Here is a 14,525-nt window from a genome sequence, read left to right as displayed (position 1 = left end):
TACCAGAAATTGCATCATCTACTGTCATGCTTGTTGTGCATCCCAAGAAATAATTTCTCTTTTGTTACAGCAATCAAAGAGCCACTGTAAAGGAGATTTTCGTGTCATTCACGTCTTCATATAATTATAATGTGAGCTTCAGACAATGAGGGAGCAACTATGTCCACAAAATCTGCTGAACGCAATTTCCACAGTGCTGTTCACGAGCTTGCGAGTTGGTTTTGAATGCAACATTGCCGTATACATTTTAAATAGTTGTTCTATCAGTTTTTAATGCTTATTTTAATGCATGTTTATTTCTGAGTGCGCTTTACAATCCATTCGTTTCAGTTTATTAATGTGCACATGTTAAAAAGCTGTTGATATTCTGTAACTAACGCTTACCTCTCTTTCTGTCTTCTGTTTGACAGGAAATTGCAGCATACTTGATAACATTTGAAAAGCATGAGGAATGGTTGACAACATCCCCTAAAACAAGGTAAGAATACCTATGTATATCACCTGACCATCAGAAATCTCTTTCCCCCAGAATTCCAGGTTTTATCGCCGTGATGCTCAAATGAAGCCATTAGCTGGAGACTCCCCCGACAACCCACTTGAGGATCTCTGCTATCTTAAAAGCTGGGTGTTTGATATTGGTGGACATTGATGGCAATTTCAGAAGGTTTACTTCTTTTAGGAGTTAGCCTGACAGGTAATAGATTATTAATGTGGACTAATAACTGCAAATAGCCTATTAGCAGAGCTCTTAGCTCAATGCTCTGCTCTCATTTCTTCTTTCAGTGCGATGGTAATGTGTTCATATCTAACAGCAAATTAAATGTCCTCTAATAAATGAAGGTGTGAGCTGAAAGCTGTCTAGCTGCTCAGAAGTAGATGGTAGGTGTTGACTGACATTGAAGAGGGAAAAGTGAGCATGTCACGTCTAAATGCGCATGCACCTGAATCAGTCTGTCATCTTGGTTTATGGCTGATAACTCGCCTTGGGGTCTGAAGCAGCTCTGGTGAATCTACATGTTCCCAAACCCCACAAGAGTAGAATTTGTGTAGACTGACTATACACTTGATTGGCTGTAAGCCAGGCCAGCAGTGGTGGATTTGAGGTGTAATGGAGTGGCACTTATCCAGCATCAATGATGCTGCTGATGGGGACGGCTCAGAGTTAGGCAGGGACAGAGATTGCCGCTGCGGCCACGCTGGCTGGTTGTCCCATCCGGGATCTGTCACTTTAATTCTGCAAACTACTTCATGAATAATAAAACCTGTGAAGAACATACCTGTGATCATGTATTACACCGTATAATCAAAATAAATAAATACATTTTGCTGAAAGAAATTCTCATTGCTGTAATGTGAAAACAACTAAAATTTAGTATTTATAGTATTTTAGTTCTATAATTGTAGAAGTATTTTTACATCATGGTAGTATTCATTTGTTGATATTTTTAAATACCTCCAGTAATTATCTTTTCTATAATTACATAATCTAATGAGAAATTTAAAAAAAAATACTTTACTCTGAAAAACATTTGGACGCTTTACACTGATGAGTCTTTGGGTCAAATATGTAAAAAATTGGCACAGTGCAAAAATAATAATAATAAATAAATACATACATACATAAAATAAAATAATAATAATAATAATATGTCTATGATAATTAATATTCAACATTTTGTCAACATTTTAACAGCTGGTCCATGTAGCCCTGTCCATGGTGATCTCAGTGCAAACAGGAAAAAAAAAAATACTGTTCTCTGGAAATTTGTTGTATCCCACCTGGTTAGGACAGAGTGTAAGAGTGTCTTCTATCACCGAGAGTAAAACTCATTCCGCAGACAGTAGATGCAACCAATCATTAAAAAGAGATAAGAGTAGAAAGGTTACTTGAAGGTGGGGGAGATTTTGGGGAAAAACTACATTTAATTTATCCTCCAATTCACAATGTCAAGTCTCTTATGGTGTAATATTTTAAGAAGCTTATAGTGTGGGCATGCACACTGTGTATCAGTGTGTGTATGTGCCCGGGTTTAAGTCTGTGTTTCTTCAGTCTGTTTTTCCTAGCCTCAGGTTAAGCCCTCCAGTCTCCTGTTCTATCCAGTTTGTCGAAACAGAGCAGTGCTTTCTCCATCTCCCGCCTGCTTCCAGAAGGAAGTCCCACTTCTCTCCCAATTAGAGAGAGCCGATCTTATACTATTAGACAGCTCAGTGTCCCTTCTCCTCAGTGCTAGACATTAGAAACTACTTATTCTCATGCTTTCATCCAGTCTGCACATAGGAAGTGCTGGGCGCCATCGGCACAGTAAAACCGAAGCTGACGAGGGATCGCATCGTTCACGCTTGTTCATAGTGTATTAAACACAGTGTCATCTCTCTCTCTCTCTCTATGTATATATACAGTATATATATATATATATATATATATATATATATATATCAATTTCACTCTTCCATCCCACAACCTACTAGTCAATTTGTGAGGTTGACTAATCTATCATGGTGATGTTTGCATGTAATAACTCCATCAAAGTTTTAAATTTGTCCACATTTACTTTGTTATAGACAATGAAATGGCCATTGCTTGGTCTTTGATTATTGTATCGCATTTTGCATTGTTGTTTTTAGCAGTTTGTCATGGTCGCTGCATTTTTAATACTGAGTGTAAACTTAAAAAACTGTCCAGATTTAAAAAGGCAAGAACATATCTTATATAAACGCCCCAAAAGAATTGGGACGATCGAGGTCAGATGACCCCAAATCCAGCCTAATTATACATGGTGTCTATAAGAAAAATTAGTCAGGCAACAAACTATACTTGATTTTGAAAAGATGTAGGTTTGCACATCCCTATTAACAATCCTAATTCATGTGCACATAGACTTTGAGTACTCCAACTTCCTCCCAATTTTTCTCTCTGCCTGTAAGGGACATTGATAATGGCTGGACATAAAGCAAAAGCCAATTATAAGACATTTCCTTGTGTAATTGCTAGAGATGAGTTGAAGAGCACCCCGTCGGCTTTTTATCTCCAGCACAAAAAAATGAATAAAGTGTACTTCTCTGCGTTCACTCATTACAGGCTCTGCGCTCAGTAATGTGTATTATCACTGTTACAGCATACGCTCAGGGCTTTTTGGATCCATAATGGTGACCAGACAGTGATCCTTTAAGGACTCAAAAATAAATAAAATCAAAATGAGAGTTTTGTTTCTTGTAGTCTGTCTTGCAACTTTAAAGCCATCTAATGCACTTTTGAAAGAACTTTTTAAGAAAAAAATGGACTTTTACCAAATACACTTTTAAAATGCGTCAAAAAGTGATGAGTCATCTCACATGCATGGGTGTTTTTATCCAATATTTTTTTTTTAATGAGATTGCCCCTTTTTATAGCAGGGTTATTGTAGGTTTCTTTTTTATTATTGTTTTTATTTTAGTTTAAGTACTCTAGGGCTGACAGAAATAATGCACACATTGCTACATTTAAAAAATGTTTAATGAAGGTTGATTATATTAGAAGTTTTATAATATACCAAGTACCTAAAACTAAATTATTTTTTGGTTTGTTTTGGAGTGATATATAAAATCTATTGTAGTTTAGTTTAAGTTAGTTTAGTTCCCCAGTTACATTTTATTTCAATTTACATTTTTTATGTCAATTTACATAATTACAATTTAGTTTTGTACAATAATAACACAGCCTACAAGCAATAGCAAGTACTGTAGCAAACCACTTTGAGTGATCTATACACTAATACCTTGAGAAAACTATTCATTAGCTTAGCTTATTTTGAATGCCTATCAAAGGAGAAAGATGTCTTTAGAACCAGATGTAGTTGTAGAATCTACCTTAGTATAAACAGAGCCATGCTAACCAGCAATTCTTGACCCTTCAGTAAACGCAAGAAAGAAACGGCATGTTGAGCTATTTAATGTGGTCTTTTAAGTTTTGCTTAGTTTAGGGTTCTTAGAATTCTGTTAGAAGCATTCAGTCATTCAAGCATTCAGTGGTGTTTCTTATTTAGCATGGATATTTTTAAAAGAGAGGCAGAGGCCGAAAGAGAGAGGCAAATTACAGCAGTGCTTTGACTTTACTCAAGACAGAGTAGAGGTCAAGGTTCAAGGGTTATGAGAAGGGGTATGTGGCTAAGTGATTTTCTTGCAGTATGTCATTTGCTCCTCCTCCTTCCCGGTGGAAGCCAACAGCTCTGAGGCGCCAGGCTACAGGAACTGACTCAGCCTCTAGGCAGGTCAGGCTGGAGAGACAAGGGAGGCAGAGGTCAATGGGCCATGGAGAGTGTAATAGCTAAGCAGTAGGCCATGCATGTATGGAGGCGTAGCCTGGGGCTCTGAACACACACATACACAAGCACACACACTCAGACACATACTGTACAGTACATACAGAACAAACATGTGAGAATCGATCCAAGCTTGTAATAAGACAGAAGGAATATTCTATTCGTATTACCAAAAGCTCAGTCCCTAGAGAGAACCACAACAAATACACTGAAAGAAAAGACATGTGCATGATGAAAATGCAGTACAAACATGAGAATAAACTCTGATTAATCTATATATATATATATATATACTGTATATATATGAATGATTAGAGACGTGTGCATGATGAAAATGCAGTACAAACATGAGAATAAACTCTGATTAATCTATATATATATATATATATATACTGTATATATATGAATGATTAGAAATGTTTCTTAAGCACCAAAACAGAATATTTGTCAGACTTGTGTTCCCATTTTGTTGTTTTCCTCCCCATGTGTTCCTTGTTTTCCCTCTTGTGTTTCCATGCCCTTATTTGGTTTTCCTGTTCCTGCTCCCTGATTGTTTCCAATTTGATTCCAGGTGTGTCTCGTCATCCCATCGTCATCTCATTTGTATATAAAGTGTTCCATGTTATCAGTTCAGGGTCCGGTATTGTGAATGTCTGTATGTGTCTACCTCTCCTGCTACGTGTGTTTTCCTGGTTCCCTAGATGTCATTAAAATCTCACCGTTGATGTACTCCTCGTCTCCTCGCTCTGCACTCCCTCACAGTAGCTATGTGACAATATTACTGTAGAATGATTTCTGAAGGATCATGTGACATTGAAGATTTGAGTTATGGCTGATGAAAATTCAGCTTTGCCATCACAGGAATAAATTATAAATTAAAAAAAATATCAGTATTCCAAACTTTCGACCGGTAGTGTATAAAAAGAAGTTCGTCATGATTATTATGGTTTGCTTAGCTTCAGCACTGTGTCTTTAAATAATCCAAGGTCGGAGTGCTGTGATTGATGCATTTGGTTCCTGTAATGAGCATTCCCTTTCAGACAGGAAGTGTAACAATGGTTAAAATCAATAAGACTGCTTGCACACTGGCCACTGCAACAACACTACAGCTAATTCAGGCCATACCTGTCAAAGCCCAGAAAATTTCCCACAACTCCAGTGCACCGCACTTTAATTTACACTGGCGGCCACCTCCTTTTCCATTTCTATTAAAAGGAGAGCTCTGCATTAAGTGTTAATGAAAGCCGGAGCCGCCTTGTGATTTAGGTGAGCTCGGCAGAAGCCCCGCAGCGCTGACTGCATAAAAAGAGACGGGATTCGCTGCTTTTTCAACACACGCACACACAAAATCACATACACTCTTCCTTTAATGAGAAACTCTTTAGTCTAGACTGGAGAAATAAGATTATTAGCACTGAACATCAGAAGATTGAACATGCTAATACTTGCATTCTGAGTGTCAGTGAAAATGTAAAAAGAGGACAACCTCAACAAACATCTGAAAGAGTTGTTTCTTTTTTAGTTCAGATATTTATTAATGCTTATTTCAATTCACAGTAGAGTTCATTCAGTTTGTTCTAAGTAAACACAAGCCAGCTTTGACAGCTGTCTCCCTTCAAGTGTCTGTTCATAAGCTAATGTGAGTTGGAGGTCCTGGATGATTTATAGACAAACTTGCTTTTAACATCTAGTTCATTTTCATGTTTGAGGGTAAGCTGAAGCACCTGTCCTTCACTCAGCTTCATACACTATGCTGGCTGACCTCAAGTTTACGTCATATGTCTCTGGAAGGCATCCAGCAATACTGTTCTCTCATTATTTGCATCCCACACCTTAGTCCTTGACTGAAAATAGGACAAAGGTACCAGTCCACTTAGAAATATATTGTTTACAAGCGATATCTGCTGAATACAGTGAATGCTTTTGAGGAAGAATTAATCACTGGATTTGCAGGGTCATGGCATCAGATCTTTGTTTGAGGAGCTTAGAAGAAAACAAACTAGCCTACAAATTCATGGGCATTATTGTATCCAGCTCGGTTTAGTTTTTGACTTACTGTACGTCTTTTAAATATCTGCTGGCATTGCCTTTGGTGTAGTTTATCCGTTTACTTTTGTGTCCCAGGGGAAAAAATGAAAGTTATATGGGTCTGGAAAAACATTAGGGTGATTAAATTAGTTTTCGGGACAACATCTGAGTTAAATTATTAACAGAGAACGCCTTTGATTTTACACGCTGGTCCGGACAGGATTGGGATCTCTGTAATTATTATTAAGATTAGCGTGTGTGTTTTTTCGTTGCATACATCATGAAACCCAGTGAAATAAACAAGACTTATACTATATATAGCATATTTTTTATATTATATACACTACCATTCAAAAGTTTGTGTTCGGTGAGATTTGTTAATGATTTTGAAAATTATGACAATTTAAAATAACTTTTTGATTTTAATATATTTTAAAATGTAATTTATTTCTGTGATTTTCCGCAGCCATTACTTATTATTATTATTATTATTATCAATGCCATAAACTGCAGTACCTTACAATGGTTCTTCAGTTATAAGTAGTATGTGATCGACTCTTTATTGATTTAATTCTCTTTTTACTTCAGATGGGATGCCAGCAGTACTTGAATCACCAACTGTTATTTTACCTAAAAAGTTGGCAAAATGGCCTAAATCCATAATGAAGGTGCATCAGGCAACAGAAAAAGAAATGTAACTTTAGTTACAGTGTTCAATGAAGGTAAGAAAAAAAAAGAAAAAATGTCCCATAATCACAGGCATTCCTATCTGGAAAGGATTAGATTTCTCAGAGGACTCCTAAATTAGCCAAAAATTTTTTTGCTCTGTAATTTTGACAGAGGTTGTGTGAGGAAAAACCCAGGCTGCATTCTATTCAGATGGGATTAAAGTCACAAAGTATGTCTGTGAAACACCAATTTACCTGACCTCCTCAGGAAAAACTAGTCTAGTCTTGGGCTTTAATCTCATATTGGTTAGTCTGTGCTTGTGTTTGAATGTCTTATGGCTCTGTAGTTGCTTGTTGTGGACGCTGAAACAAGAGAGAAGTTGGCCACAGATTGCTGGTACTGGTGTCGAAGCTATAAGATAATAAGTGGCTCTTTTCTGAGGACCTGCAATAGTATTGTTGTCATGGCTTCATGCAATACACCTCTCTTTTTCTAATTCTTTCTATTTCTCACTGTTTTGCTGCTCCTCCCTGCTCCCTGTCCCAGCAACCACTCGAGTACAGCTCCTAGCAGAGCACTCCAAAAGACACAGCTTTGATTAAAACCTACAGCAAGACCACCAGCGCAGAAGAAGGGCCCAGGCTATGACAACACAAATGGGCACACAGTCCCAGCCACACTAACAGCAAATTGCATTTGCAACAACTCAAGTAAATGAACACACACTCCACAGCAGCACTTAAATTAGTGCGCTCTCAGTTGGATGTTTTTATTTGTGTGTGAGAGAATTTGTGAGAGTGTGTGTGCCCATTTGTGTTGCCATCTCATCAAGCATCAGCTGAGTGCCACTGTGCTCAGCGAGTCTGGAGAACGTGTCTTTAAGGTCTGACCAAGCTCATGTCTGATGCTTTGTGTCACCCATGGGCCGGTGCCTGCTTAGAAGAGCGAAAGAGCAAAAAACATACAGAACTTTGCAAGCGTACAATCCTATTGTATATACTTAACTTGTATTCTTGCGTGGCAATCATTTTACCCCCAAATGTCTATGTCTTTTATTTATATATCATTCGATATTATATATCATTAAATATAATATCTGGCTATTATGTCCTTGGATATTGTTTAGCTACCTGTAAATACAAACAAAGTAATTAATATAATAATAATAATTATAATACATTTTTTATGTATTTTATTATAATATAATATATTGGAATATGTTATATGTGTGTGTGTCTGTGCGTAATATTGCAATGTATTATATTATATTAAAATACATTAGAAAATTATTATTATTATTATTATAGTTAGATTCTACACCTATTATTACTTGCAATGAAAATCATATGAAGAAAAAAAAACTTTGAAATTGGTCTTGTATCTAGAAACATTTGTGTTCACGTACTTGCATATAGTATGTTTTGAACCAAAATGAAATTGAGCGACAGAGGATGAAAGCGATGAAGCAGGAAGGAGTTTGAGTCTGAAGGCCACGGATATGTCAGCTCGGCCTATTAGCCAAAACCTCTGTAACCTTCCCCAGGTAGAGTGATTGAAGTTTAGTCAGACTGACGTCGACGCCCCCCATCCATCCATATGCCCTGAGAGGACACTGCCCCACAAAAGAGCTGCCAAGCCTGGGGCCTGACCAAGGGCAACCATGCCACCCACTGGCCCCCTGGGCAAGAGCCACTCACACCCTGGAGGAAGATGGGAAAATAGAGAGCGCGAGAGAGAGAAGGGTAAAGAGAACGAGGACAGGGAGGAAGACAGACAAGTCAATTGGAGGAGAAAGAGAGTGGATGAAAAATGGAAAAGGGACAGAGAGTGAAGATGATGGAGGGATAAAGCAGAGGAAAATGGAAACATGTCGATAAGAAGAAAGCGAGTGAGTCAAATGGAGATGGGCTGAGTTATGATGGATGTGGTTTAAAGAAGGGAGGGGACATCACACAGAGTAATAAGGGAGGGTCGAGAGTGAGAGAGTGCAGAAAAATGCAGAACGTCAGAATGGATTGAGCTGGAGACTGACATACTTGAGTCAGTCACATGGTTTAGGGCCTGTTTATGGAAACATATCCTGGCCAGAAATGAGCATGCCCCCCAGCCCTCTCAAAAAAAAGAAAAAAAAAGACTGTCATCATTTGCTCATCCTCAAGTCGTTCCAAACCAATATGACTTTTTTTTTTCTTCTGTGGAGAATGTGTTTTGTCCTTTTATTGTAAGTCAATAGGGTCCAATGTTCTTTTTGGACCCCACTGACTTTGTATGGACAAAAATAGTTTTCAGATTATCTTGTTTTGTATTCCACAGAAGAAAGAAAGACATACAGTTATGGAACGACATGAGGTTGAGCAAATAATGACAGAATTTTTATTTATGGCTGCATTTTCCCTTTAAGATTTCACTTGCAAGCCAATCACAGAGAGAAATAGAGCTTTTCCAGTCACCTTCAGTAGAGATCAGTATAGTCTCTGTTGCTCAGAGATCAAACTGTTGCCCACACAGCAGCCACAGGAAATGCCTCTGCATGCCAGTTGTCCATGTGCCAACGGGCAGAGAGCAAAGAGGTTAACCTGAAGAGATTCAGGCACAATTAAAGGAGCATGACACTAATGCCGGCAGTGTAAGGGGAGGCTGCAGGAGGAGGCCCACTGAATGAGGGGATGGTTGAATAATTAAGCTGTAAAGAAAAGTTGATGTCAAGCAGGTGTTCAAGGAGAAAGTGTCAGCCAAGCGGGCCAAAATGGGGAGAAGTGCTGCCACTGCAGTGTAATAATAAAGACTTAATTCAATTAGTGCTTCTGCACTGGTGCACAGCACACTGGCGGCCTGTCAGCTCCAAACAGCCCCTGTACTGTTCTTCAGACATGGAAGCACACGCACATACACAATAACATAGCTAAATGATTATACTCCTCCAGAATCCCCCAGTATCTTTCAATGCTCTGCCCCTCCTGGTTTCATATACCACTGTCTTAGCTACATCAGCCCTCCATGTCTACTTTATCGTTCTCTCTTCGTTGTGTAGTGATGGGATACTTCATGTGAAAAGTGTCACAAATGTGAAAGCCTCAGTTTGCCTATACAGCAATGTCCTGCCCTTTAGAGTATTCGCCGGTGAAGGAGTATTATTATTATTATATAAATAAATATTTCTGTTTCAGTGCAAGTGCTCATTCAACAGTGTTTGTGGTGTAATGTTGTTAAATAATTTTGTCTAGTCCATTTTTTTGTATTATATTATATATAATATAATATATATTATTTTCATGAACTCTCCTGTTAAAACGTGTGTATTATTTTATCTGTAAAGCTGTTTAAATCATTTTTACTGTTATTTTAGGATTTATGGTATTGCATTGTCATGGTAATAAAGTTGTAAAATTGGATAAACTTTGCACATAAAAGGTTAGTAAGCAGTGTTTTCATACTAAAATTGTTAATCATGTTTACGTCTTTTGAGTATTGAAACTTTTAAAATAATATTTTATTTATTTTTTATTTAATATATATTTTTTTAAATTATTAATTTATTATTATTTTATTTTATAAGAAGGGACAAGTGGAAAATATTATTATTATTTGGGTAATCATACTACAAATGCTGTTGATTGAGCTTAACTTGTACTGAGCATAGAATATTCCTTTTAATGACTGATATATACACAGTTATTTTTAGATTACGGATCCCTTATGGACTCATGCTGGATGAAAGGTGCCGTTTTTGTGGGTGGTGTAGAGGCAGTGCCGCAGCAGGTTCTCTCCTGGCACAGTGGAGCTGGAAACGATCAGTCCTGCTCCATCTGAAAGCAGAATGGACGGGAAGCCGGACTGTCTTGGTGTTATGTAAGGAGAAGGATAGAAAAATAGGACCTGGGTATGTTCCAGGGAGCTTTGTGAGTAACCTGCCCCACTACACTTAGGTGCCACACACAGACACCAGTCCTGTTCCATCTGCAGGTCTCCAGCAGCGTGGCGTGGCTCAGGAAGAACACAGCGTGCCTATGTGTGTGACCCTATGTACTGTATATACACAGAGCAACTGGACACACATCATGATGTTATCATTACACACATACACGTTCTTGGCATACATGTTTATACATGTATATGCATGGTCCAAAATTTTGACCACACCTGCCAATCATGGATGAATTATATATTACACATAAGAGACATGAACATGAAAAAATCTTTCTTTCTTTCTTTTTTCTGTAATTTTTATAAAATGTATGTGTGATTGTTTGATTCCTAGTGAAAATCATGCCACACTAGTGCATGTCAGCATTTCTATGTGTGTGGTGCAAACACACACGCGCAATCCACAGGGCCCCCTGTTACAGGTCATTAATCCAAATCCAGAATGTATCAGTCTGGACACGCTGTGAACAGTGTGCTGTCAGTCAGCGAGTCAGAAAGGAGCGATGCTATGTGTACAGACACAGCCGGAGAGATGTGCTGGCGAGCTCCTGGAATCAATAGCTTATATATAACCCTCATGACAGGCCAAGGCTCTCCTACCACTCACAAGTCACCGTCAGCAGGACAGCATGCTCCAGGAGTGGATGCCATTGATTTAGGGCACGACAGCACCCAGGCTAGTGTTGTAACCGTTGCGTGTGCTCTCCCTCTCCCTTTCTCGTTCACTCGTTTCACTTTATCACCTTCCACAACCGCTTTTGTCTTTAGTAGACACACATACATAGGCGTAGAGACTCACCTCTTGTGATATAAGTGTTGCTTTACATTACTGTCATTCTGTTACATGAAACGTTGAGGACTTTAATGTATTCAGCCGCCTTGAGTTCTGACTGCAGGCCATAAAGCTTTTCCATTCAAATGCTCCATTACAATCTGTGAAAGGACGGGCTTGGAAAGGGACTACCCATAATTAATTTTGCATCACTGAATTAATTGTCTAAAGTGTAAGAAGCCAATTGATAAATTATTCAGCCATTTTTTAGTATGTGTGTTTGAAGGGAAGATGGGAAAGGAGAGGTAAGAGCCATTTCAAATTGGAAAATTAATATTCATAACTTTTTATGAAGTTAAAAATGGCTATCAATTCGAGGTTTAGAGGCGACTTAATGAACAGCCTCAGAAACAGGCAATTGCTGCTGGCGGTCAGGGATAATTCAGACACACCGTATCTCTGATTCATACCTAATCATTCGGGTGTTTTTAGACATGGGATCGCAGTGTTGATCCTGTATTTATTTCGCTAAAATAGGTCTGAATTTTATCAAACCTCTGAAAGTGTAAGATGTATGTTCTCTCCCTTACGGTAATTATGGAAATTATTGCAGTTCTGTTGATCTTTCTCTTGAAGCAATTCTTGAGCTATTTTCTTTCCATTTTGATTTAATTGATCATGTTTGGTAGAGTGAATGTTTACTTGTGAGCTTAAAACATAATCCAGCTAAACCAAGCTGTTCAAAACTAAAGACAACACACTAAATCCTTCATTACAGTGCTTGCAAGGCAGGAGTGTATTGATATTCCTTAATCATTCTGTTATTCAGTTTTCTGCCGGCCCAGCTGCAGCTCTAAAAGCTGTAAGGTCGGCAGTTTTACAATTGTATACTTTTTTTTTTAAGTCTGTACTCCACTTGACTTTCATTTGTTAGAATGTTTCATTCAAAATCGAGCCAACAGCAATAATATCATTGTAATATTTATATACTGAATTGCAGTTGAAATTCTTGAATGTTTTTATTATTATTATTTTATTAATTATTTGAATTCTGATTGAATTCTGAAATCCTCCGACATTCTTCTTTACAAATCCTCGTTTTGTACTTCTAATTCGTGACCGGTGTTTTTGTTTTGTTTTGTCTCTACGCTGTGCTTCTGCGTTCGTCACTTCTGAGCGGCGCATGTGCAACGCCGGCGTCTTACGTCATTCGCCCGGAGCTGTTTCCGTGTACAACAGTGAGCGCAAGCTAGATTAAATTGATTATTATTATATATTTTAAATATGGTTATTTTTCTTACAAAAACGCATCGATTCGCTACAGGAGGCCTTTGTTCTCCCCCCGGAGCCGTGTGAGGCACTTTTTATTATGGATGGATGTGCTTTATTTCACTTTTGGACTGATGAACTGTAACACCCGCTGACTGCCATTAAACAGCTTGCAAGATCAAAGTCAATTTTGAATATAACTCCGACTGGATTCGTCTGAAAGAAGAAAGCCATATACACCTAGGATGCCTTGAGGGTGAGTAATTCATGGGCTAATTTTCATTTTTGGGTGAATTAACACTTTAAGTGTTTCTCACGCACAGACAACAACAACAACAACAACAACAACAAAAAAATTTAATTTACTCAGCATCAAAGCCTAAAACGTAAGCTTATCTTAAACTTTAATGCTATTCTGCCTTGCAAGCACTGGTGTTTCCCTCATGAATTGCAAATGTAGTTTTTCTTATTTGGGAATGATGGCTCAACATACAATATGAATTAATTTTCCAGGAACATAATTGAGCTGTGTGTCTGTGTGTGTGCACGCTGTAGATTTAGAGCAGGATTTGCTGCTGACCTCACTCTGAGGAGAGAGAGATGCATCAATATGATTTGGATATGATGATGTTGGAATGGACATGAAGAGTGTCAATTATTTACAGGTGATGTGCCCATTGAATTGGCAATGAAGTGGCCCATAAATTACCTCCCTCTGTAATCAACCCCTCAGGGAAAATAATTAAATAACTGCTGCAGGAGCAAGGGAACCGCTGTTCAGCAAAGCCTGTTTGACTGGGTGATTTTTGAAAGGGTGGCTAACTTTTAAAATGACATTGGATGGTGAAAAGACATAAAATTGCCCTGCTAAAATGTCCCTAAATCCTCCTGCTGTGAGGAACAGTCTGTACTTCAGGTCCATAACAAAGGAACGTATAGTTCAGACAGCATATTTGCAGTGATCACATTTAATGTGCACTGCTGTTTTTGGTTGTATTCTGCTTTTGTAATGGAATAGGACTTAAAGATGAGTTCACCTAAACATGAAAATCTTGGCATTATTTACCATAGATATGTATAGGTAGATGCCCTATTAGCGGCTGTTTCTATGGGCCGCTATACTTAAGTCGCCTGCCAAATTGGAATGGTCAAAGCCGGTCCGTGAACACTTGAGAGCAAGTTGCCTGTGTGTCTGCAACTGTAGTTATACACATATATGAATATCGATATTTGCAATAGACTTGAGCAGAGGATTTTGCTAAACTAACACAATACAACCAGGCGAAGCCATTAGCTAACACGACATTAAAAAGTTACTATAGTTTAAAAAGCTGTAAAATTGAGTTAATACATAGTAAACACCAGTGTTGGTCAGTAACGCATTACTTAGTAACACGGTAATTTGATTACTTTTTTAGTAACGGAGTAATTTAACGTGCTATAATTTTCAAAATAGTAATTAGAGTATAGTTACAAGCCGAGGCCTCTATATGTTACTGCCGTGTTACATTGCTGACAGAATGCAGTGTTTTATAATCTAGAGATTGTAAAAAGGATGTAGCACA

General features: G+C 38.1%; 1 protein-coding gene across 1 annotated transcript in view; it reads left to right on the top strand.

Annotated features, from left to right (window-relative positions):
• Nucleotides 1-423: 423 nt before the first annotated feature.
• LOC107718815 (calmodulin-binding transcription activator 1-like) overlaps nt 424-14,525 on the top strand; it is a 220,160-nt gene continuing 206,058 nt past the window's right edge. Inside the window, exon 1 of the mRNA XM_016526044.1 lies at nt 424-478. The gene's annotated coding sequence lies outside the window, so the exon portion shown is untranslated. The remainder of the gene's footprint in view (nt 479-14,525) is intronic.

Source organism: Sinocyclocheilus rhinocerous, unplaced genomic scaffold, assembly GCF_001515625.1.
Source record: "Sinocyclocheilus rhinocerous isolate Xijiao unplaced genomic scaffold, SAMN03320098_v1.1 scaffold2017, whole genome shotgun sequence".
NCBI classification, from domain to species: Eukaryota; Metazoa; Chordata; class Actinopteri; order Cypriniformes; family Cyprinidae; genus Sinocyclocheilus; species Sinocyclocheilus rhinocerous.
Note: the sequence above shows the minus strand (reverse complement) of the source record. Positions and strands in the feature narration are given on the sequence as shown.